The sequence below is a fragment of the Artemia sp. Qi Xiang Cuo genome, chromosome 6 (assembly GCF_049724085.1).
Source record: "Artemia sp. Qi Xiang Cuo chromosome 6, ASM4972408v1, whole genome shotgun sequence".
In the NCBI taxonomy this organism is placed as follows: Eukaryota; Metazoa; Arthropoda; class Branchiopoda; order Anostraca; family Artemiidae; genus Artemia; species Artemia sp. Qi Xiang Cuo.
In genome coordinates this window covers 11,211,271-11,220,780 of record NC_142799.1, presented here as the reverse complement: position 1 = coordinate 11,220,780, position 9,510 = coordinate 11,211,271, and the positions used below count along the sequence as shown (strand labels likewise).

The following is a 9,510-nucleotide window of genomic DNA, read 5'->3' as shown; positions in this document are numbered from 1 at the left end:
CACATCCAATCAAAATTTTGAGATAGCCATTTTGTTCAGCGTAGTTGATTTCCAAATAGAAAATATATTTTTGAGGAGTGACACTCCCCTATGACCCTCGGGGCAAGGGTATATAAGGCTTTTATAGAAAGCTCTGTCGTAGAAACTTCAAAAAAGGATCATTAGATTTTAAATTCAAAGGGCTAGTGCCATTTTCAATAGTCGAAAGTGATTGGAGGGCAACTAGCCCCCCTACGTCCATCATTTACCAAAACACATCCAATCAAAATTTTGAGATAGCCATATTGTTCAGCCTAGTTGATTACCAGATAGAAAATATGTTTTTGAGGAGGACACTCCCCCAGAGCCCTCAGCCCAAGGGTTTTAAGTTATGCCCTGGGGTTAAGTAAGGTTTTTAAAGAAGGCGTTGTCGTAGAAACTTCAAAAAACGCTCATTCAATTAGAAATTCAAAGGGCCAGTGCCCTTTTTAACAGTCGAAAGTGATTGAAGGGCAAGTAGCCCCCCCCCACGCCCATCTTTCCCCTAAACACATCCAATCAAAATTTTAAGATAGCCATTTTGTTAAGCGTAGTTGATTTCCACATAGAAAATATGTTTTTGAGGAGGACACTCACCCACAACCCTCGGGGCAAGGATTTTAAGTTATGCCCTGAGGGCATATAAGAACAATGCTGGCACAATGTACTATATATTATTTTTTTCCTTTAGAGAAGGGCACTCCATATGCAAGAAAATATCTTTTTGAGGAGGACACTCCCCCACAACCCTCGGGGCAAGGGTTGTAAGTTATGCCCTGGGGGCATATAAGGTTTTTATAGAAGGCGTTGTCGTAGAAACTTCAAAAAAGGCTCATTCGATTGGAAATTTAAAGGGCTAGTGTCCTTTTTAATAGTCGAAAGGGATTGGAGGGCAACTAGCCCCCCCACGCCCACCTTTTCCCCAAACACATCCAATCAAAATTTTGAGATAGCCATTTTGTTCAGCGTAGTTGATTTCCAGATAGAAAATATATTTTTGAGGAGGACACTCCCCTATAGCCCTCGGGGCAAGGGTATATAAGGCTTTTATAGAAGGCGTTGTCGCAGAAACTTCGAAAAGGGCTCATTTGATTGGAAATTGGAGTAGCTTGTGCCCTTTTTAATACTCAAACGTGATTGGAAGGCAACTACCCCCCCCCCCACACGCCCATCATTCCCCCAAACACATCCAATCAAAATTTTGAGATAGCCATTTTGTTCAGCGCAGTTGATTTCCAGATAGAAAATATGTTTCTGAGGAGGACTCACCCCTACAACCCTAGGGGCAAGGGTTGTAAGTTATGCCCTGGGGGCATATAAGGTTTTTATAGAAGGCGTTGTCGTAGAAACTTCAAAAAAGGCTCATTCGCTTAGAAATTCAAAGAGCTAGTGCCTTTTTAATAGTCGAAAGTGATTGGAGGGCAACTAGCCACCCCCCACGCCCACCTTTTCCCCAAACACATCCAATCAAAATTTTGAGATAGCCATTTTGTTCAGCGTAGTTGATTTCCAGATAGAAAATATATTTCTGAGGAGTGACACTCCCCTATGACCCTCGGGGCAAGGGTATAGAAGGTTTTTATAGAAGGCGTTGTCGTAGAAACTTCAAAAAAGGCTCATTTGATTTGAAATTCAAAGGGCTAGTGCCCTTTTTTTATTAAGGGCAATAGCCACCCCCCACGCCCACCTTTTCCCCAAACATCCCCCCACAACCCTAAACACTCCCCCATAACCCTCGAGGCAAGGGATTTAAGTTATGCCCTGAGGGCATATAAGAACAATGTTGGCACTATGTATTATATGTACTATGTATTATTTTTTCCTTTAGAGCAGGGCACTCTCCCTGCATATGGAATGGGTCGTCGTAGAAACTTCGAAAGGGGCTCATTCGATTGGAAATTGGAGTAGCTGGTGCCCTTTTTAATAGTCGAAAGTGATTGGAGGGGAACTAGCCCCCCCCCACGCCCATCATTCCCCCAAACACATCCAATAAAAATTTTGAGATAGCCATTTTTTTCAGCGTAGTTGATTACCAGATAGAAAATATCTTTTTGAGGAGGAAACTCCCCTACAACCTTCGGGGCAAGGGTTTTAAGTTTTGCCCTGGGGGCATATAAGGTTTTTATAGAAGGCGTTGTCGTAGAAACTTCGAAAAGGGCTCAGTAAAGAACGATGTTGCCACAATGTATTATTTTTTTTTCCTCCATACCCGGGTACTTCGTATCAAAGGAGTTGTCGTAGAAATTCGAACAGGGCTCATTTGATTGGAAATTGGAGTGGCTATTGCCCTTTTTAATAGTCGAAAGTGATTGGAGGGCAACTAGCCCCCCCCCACGCCCATCACGCCCACCTTTTCCCCAAACACATCCATTTTCCATTACAACGGTTGTAAGTTATACCCTGGGGGCATATAAGGTTTTTATTGAAAGCGTTGTTGAAGAAACTTCAAAAGGGCTCACTCAATTGGAAATTGAAAGGGCTAGTGCCCTTTTTAATAGTCAAAAGTGTTTGGAGGGTAACTAAGCCACCTCTCACGCCCACCACTCCTCTAAACACATTCAATCAAAATTTTCAGATAACCATTTTTGTCCAACGTTGTAGAAAGTTCTGGAAATTAAGTCTTTCAGAATGACACCCCCCGCAGCCCTCAGGGCAATGATTGTAAGTTATGCCCAGGGAGAGTATAAGATTTTATTGAAAGTGTTGTCGTAGATACTTCGAAAGGACTCATTTGATATAAAATTGAAAGGGCTAGTGCCTTTTTTAATAGTTTAAAGTGATTGGAGAGTGACAACCGCCCCTCTCACGTCCACTATTTCCCCAAACACATCCAATCAAAATTTTGAGATTTTTCCAATCAAAATTTTGAGCCATTTTGTTTAAGGTAGTTGAAAGTTCTGGAAACTAGGTCTTAGAGGATGACAACCACCCTAACAGCCCTTAGGGTAAGGGTTGTAGTTTATTACAACCTTAGGGCTGGGTGTCTATTCGTATCTTGTACAGTAAACTCCAAAAGGTTGTTTTTTGTTGTTTTTTCTTTTCTTTTTTGTTTAGCACTGAGGATGACTTAGCGGAGGTCCTTGTCGAAATATTTGCTTGTTTTTCGTCTTCATGTTTTTTGCCACTGGCTGACAAAATCCTCGTTTTCTCACCCTTTTTTGGTTTTATTTTTCATTTATTATTTCCTTCCCTCTCTGAAATTCCTATGTTGTAATTTATGCCCTGGGGGCATGTAATGTGTTTATAGAAAGCGTTGTCGTTTAAAAAAGGGCTCATTCGATTGGAAATCGAAAGGCCTAGTGTCCTTTTTAATAATTAAAAGTGATTTGAAGGCTTGACATTTTTATAGTAAAGATCGATGGGGGGTATAATGTATTATTTTTTGTTGTTGTTTAGACCAGGGCACTTCGTATCAAGGGAGTTGTCGTGGGAAGTTCGAAAAAGGCTCATTTGATTGAAAATAGAAAGGGCTGATGCCCTTTTCAATAGTCAAAAGTGATTGGAGGGCAACTAATCCCCCTAGCACACCCACCCTCCCATTTGCCCATTATGTTTAAAAACTAAATGTTGCCTTAAGATTAAATCAAATGCACTGTGCTACCCAATAAAGCATCTCAGCAGTATCCCAAGAACGACTGAGGGTATAATGTTCAGAATTTCGGGGCTATTTCTGCTCTTAAAATTTAACCAAATCAAAATAGTGTAAATGTATTCAAGCTATCAAAGAAAGTAAACAGATTTTTTTTCCGAATGGTATCAAGTTTTCCATTTCAGGTCAACTAGAGGAGGTATGAAACTAAATTAAACAGTACTATTTGTGTCCAGATTTTTAAAAGGGTGTAGGCTATGTTGTTAAAAATTGCTGAAAATTTTTCTCCAGCATACAAATAGCAGGCCAAACTATAAAGTCTTACAAAAAGAAAAGATTTAAAGCATTATTTTCCTTTTCCCTGAAAAGACTATGTCAATATAAAACGAACAGAAATTAATTAAAAAAACTTTTTCCACAAAACAAGTTTTTCAAAGAAAAGTAAAGAACTTCATTAAACCAAAAATTAACAACAATAGAATCAAATAATCTATCAAGCGTGAAACTACCACAAATCAGCATCAATAAACAAATAAAACCCAAAACGAACAGAAATTACAATAAATAACCGAGTCAAATTCAAAACGAGCAGAAATTAACATAAGTTTTGCGCAAAATCCCTGTGCCTTCCCAAGGCCAGAACATAATTTGCGCTTTATTGCAAAAAAATGCAAATGAATGTGCATTGTAAGTTTAATATACATATACTGGTATTTAGCAATCAAAATGTTAATATTATTTGATTAATTAAAGTTATAAAAGTAAAAACATTATTTTCTAATATAAAAAATTATATTCGGCTACAAATACGACTAGTTACGACTGCAATAGTGACTACTTCCGACTGCGACAACTTTCAACTTTGACTAAGACAGCTTAAAACTGGTACTACGTTTACTTGTGTCTGCTTTCAGAAAATACTAGGGGATATTGAACAAAATCAACACATTATGTGCATGCTGATTGTCAAAAGGGCACATTAGCAATATTTCCGTAACAGCTGAGGGAATTAAGTTGAATCTTCCAAGGTATGTTCAAAAGTGCTTGAACCTTTAGCGAATATTCTCGAGGGAATTTTAAACTAAATAAAAAGACACTATGTCCTTATATATATATATTATATATATACTTAATATATATATATATATATATATATATATATATATATATATATATATATATATATATATATTATATATATATATATATATATATATATATATATATATATATATATATATATATATATATATATATATATATATATATATATATATATATATATAGATATATATATATTAAACTGTCAACCCACATTCATTTGTTTTTTTTCAGTAATCTTGGTTATGTTGGTGATTTTCTTTTCATCGATAATATGAGAAATAGAAACGCACAGCTTAAAATAAGGATTGTTTTCAGTCTAAGGGCAAATTATTTTTTAGTCTTTAGAAGGCAAATTAGCCGTCAGCCTAACTCCTTTTAGTTTCTACTCGTTTTAAGTTTGACTCGGATATCTATTGTAAATTCTACTTGTTTTTGGGGTTATTTATAAATTAATGGTGATTTGTAGTTTTATGCTTGAAAAATTATTTGACTTTATTTCTGCTCATTATTGGTTTAATTTAGCTCTTTGTGGCCACTTTTCTTTAAAAAAAGTTAGTTTGTAGAAACCTTATTTTAAAATTAATTATAGAAAAAGACAAGTCGAATACACTCGAAGATAATGGGCCAGACATCAACACCTAAAGACATGGCTTCGAACTTAAATATACACAGTTTTACCAAAGTTATGATAAAATTTAAGAAGTCTCTACCATTCAAAAGTGCTTATGTTAGAGACAAATTAGAAATGTAACTAAGATAAACATAAATTACAAATGTAAATATAATCTTTATAAATATAAATTGGATAGATATAAGACAAACAAATTAGATCCTTCGTATTTTCTGACAGTTTCGAATTAAAATGTTAAGATTTCTAACTCCAATGATTTGAAGTGGGGACATGGCTCAATTATATGATGTCTGAGACATATTTTTACCCTTAATCTAGAACTTAATATCAACTCCTCACTTAAACCATTGTTATACAATCTTCACAATGATTAGCTTAAGAATCAATTATTGTTCTTATGTCCAATTCTCGAATGGTTACACTTGTCTGGTTTGGTATTGATGTCAACTAAATATCAGACATCTAAAATAGAAAATATTAAAAAAGTGTTAAAATTTTATTTTTGGTTCTTCAATCATTACTCATAGACATTGAGTAAAATCATTTTATCTACCTTTTTTAGAAACAACACAGCACAAACTTAGCATGAACTGTGGAATGAAATTCTCACCGTCCAATACCAATGTAAACTTCATAAATTCCCCAACAATTTCAAAAACGATTGTTGGGGAAAATGTTAGGTAACAGTTTTATGTTGGACGGCGGAAAAACCCCTACAATAAATTTTTGTGCAGCTTCTTATTTTCAATTAAAAAATAAAATGCTAGCTCAACTTAGCTTTTTTATCTAGATGAGTTGACCGTAAGTAGCGCTTATTACTCTAAATTCTTATATTTGTTGTTCGAGCTGTTCATGCTAGCTTTAAGCTACAGAAGTGAATAAATATGTTCTATTCCATAAAAAGTAACTTCTTTTTATCACAATGGCTCTAGATCGGAAAGGCTCAATTCGTTGAATTTGCTTTAAATAACAATTTATTTTTATTTTATATGTTTCAAATAACTATGATAGTAACACTAAATCTGGCAGGTGAAACCTCATCGTATCAACGTATACCAAATACAGGTTGTCAATTTTATTTGACATCCTGTATTTGGTATGAAAATGGCGAAAAAGCGATTGGTATAGGGTTTAGTTTTTAAATGATTTTAGTGAAAGGTATGCAATAACGCAGCTATATTTTCGACTCAGTTGTTGACTCAGTTTTATTTACAACATTCATGAAACTCAAGATTTCTGAAAAAAAAAATATTGTTCAATTCCTAATTAAAATCTAAAAATTTTGGTGAATTACAAAGATAATTCAAGGAAAGAGAATTGAAAAAAGAACAGGTAATTTTCCATTCTATATAATAAATTGACCCTTGAATCCTCTATCCAATCGTATTTTACTTAGTGAGTCCTGACATGAAGTTGGTTACATATTGAGTCTCAATTCTGAGATAGAAAGAAAGCAAGTGTAGGCAAAAAAAAGTGTCCTTGAAAAATCAACTCTAAAATACAGGGAAAGACAGAAGAAGGAAATAAAATGCGAGAAATCTTCACCTTTTCATAAAAGAATGGGATTTTTTCTGGACTATGAAATAAGAATATTCCCGACTCTTCACTCAGTCCTGACTCTTAAGTTCGTTAAAGTAATTCAAAGGGGTAATAACATCAAATTTAATTATATTAATAATCAAATTTAATTATATATACAATGCTTTCCTTCGACTTTCACAATATCCCCAAGCCTGTCTCTTATGCTCCTTTTTTCGATTTTAGTTAAGCTATTTGGCTGCTTGTCAACAATCCAGAAGCTTTGGAGTCTCTTTTGCTATTGACAATTTCCCCAAGTCTTTCAAATACACTCCATTTTTTTTTAATCCGGTTGTCTAACCCACACTCGGTTTTGAGCCTTCTTACAAGTTGAATCCGGTTGTCTAACCCACACTTGGTTATGAGTCTTCTTACAAGTTGAATCAGATTGTCTAACCCACACTCGGTTTGGAGCTTTCTTACAAGTTTGGAGTCTTTTTACATTCTTTGCAGGCTTTAACTGTAGGCACTTGAGCTATATTCTTATTAACAAAACCAGCTTCAGTTAACAAAGTATTCACAATATCGGCCAAAACTTCACTTTAATCCTGAAGCTGAAACGAAGTTGTTCTCTCCATTCTTCTCTTTTATCTCCGAACTTTTGATTATGACAAAAAGCTTTGAATGATTGCCGTTGGAATTCCTCGCTCACCATTTTCTTTCTGAATTCTTCAAAAGTAGTAATTTCCATTTTTAAAACTAAAAAAAAAACAAAAAAAAACTTATAACTTACATTCAAATAGATCTTTTTACATTAAATAGACCTTACTTGACACCAAATATAGCGCAGCTCTAACTCTAACTCGAACCCTGGCAAGAGCTTTCTTCGATTTAAAATTGGCAGTACAGTCCCAGCCTATTTTAGTATAACATAAACAATCTCAACACTAAACCCTACTGTGAAATCTGCAACACAAAATCACAGAAACAAGTACAAAATACTATTTTAATGGTTAACTATTTCCAAGGCTTGCTATATTATTACCAGCACTATATACTTATGTCAAGAAAGAGACTGGTAGATTATCGCTTGGTAGATTATTTGATTTTATTTTTGCTCATTTTTGGTTTAATGGAGTTCTTTACTTTTCTTTGAAAAACTTATTTTGTGGAAAAAGTTTTTTTTAATTTATGTTCTGTTCATTTTATATTGACATAGTCTTTTTAGGGAAAAAGATAATAATTCTTTAGATCTTTTCGTTTTTTTTAAGACTTAATAGATTGGCCTGCTATTTGTATGGAGAAAAATTTTCAGCAATTTTTAACAACATAGGCCTACACCCTTTTAAAAATCTGGACACAAATAGTAGTGTTTAATTTAGTTTCATACCTCCTCTAGTTGACCTGAAATAGAAAACTTGATACCATTCGCAAAAATTTATGTTTACTTTCTTTGATAGCTTGGATACATATACGCTATTTTGATTTGGTTAAATTTTAAGAGTAGAAGTAGCCCCGAAAGTTTGAACAAAATACCCTCAGTCGTTCTTGCGATACTGATGAGATGCCTTATTGGAAATTAGTGTTATCACAGTGTATTTTGATTTAATCTTAAGTCAACATTTATTTTTAAACATAAGGGGCAAAGGGTAGGGGGGGCGTGGGAGAGGGACTAGTCGAAAGTGATTGGAGGGCAACTAACCCCCCTCTCACGCCCACCTTTTCCCCAAACACATCCAATCAAAATTTTGAGATAGCCATTTTGTTCAAAGTAGCTGAAAGGTCCAGAAATTATATCTAAGAGGATGAAACTCCCCCCACAGTCCTTAGGGTAAGGGTTTTGTTATGCCTTGGGGGCATACAAAGTTTTTATTGAAATTTTTGTCATAGAAACTTGAAAAAGTGCTCATTCGATTGGAAATTCAAAGGGCTAGTGCCCTTTTTAATAGTCAAAAATGATTTGAGGGCAACTAACCCCCCTCTCGCGCCCACCTTTTCCCCAAACACATCCAATCAAAATTTTAGATAACCATTTTGTTCAACGTAGTTAAAAGTTTTAGAAATTAGGTCTTTGAGGATGTTAACCCCCTCGGAGCCCTCGGGGCAAGGGTTATAAGTTAGACCCTGGGGGCATATAAGGTTTTTATAGATAGTGATGCTGTAGAAACTTCAAAAAGGGCTCATTTAATTGCAAATTAGAAGAGCCTGTGGCATTTTCAATATTATCATCAAAAGTGATTGGAAGATAACTAACACCCCTTTCACGTCCACCATTTCCCCAGATACATACTCTCTGAGATTGGCTTTTTGTTCGAAATAGTTATAACGTCCGGAAAATATTTATTTGAGGACGACATTCCCCTCACAGCCCTCAAGGCAAAGTATTTAAGTTATGCCCTGGGGACTAATAATGTTTTTTTTTATAGCAAGCGTTGTCGTAGAAACTCAAAAAGGAATCAATCGATTGGAAATTGAAACGGCTAGTGCCCCTTTTAATAGTCGAAAGTTATTGGATGGTAAGTAACCCCCCTCTCACGCCCACCATTTCCCCAAACCCATTAAATGATAAGTTCGAGATAGCTATTTTGTTCAACATAGATCAAAGCTTTACAAATTATATTTTGAGGCTGACAACCCATTCACAGCCCTC

At 35.2% G+C, this 9,510-nt stretch overlaps 1 long non-coding RNA gene across 3 annotated transcripts in view; it reads right to left on the bottom strand.

Annotated features, from left to right (window-relative positions):
* Positions 1–6,993: 6,993 nt before the first annotated feature.
* Positions 6,994–9,510, bottom strand: part of LOC148950863 (uncharacterized) — a 13,343-nt gene continuing 10,826 nt past the window's right edge. For all 3 annotated transcript variants that reach the window (XR_016141859.1, XR_016141858.1, XR_016141860.1), the window contains exon 3: positions 6,994–7,619. This is a non-coding gene — a long non-coding RNA (uncharacterized LOC148950863). The remainder of the gene's footprint in view (positions 7,620–9,510) is intronic.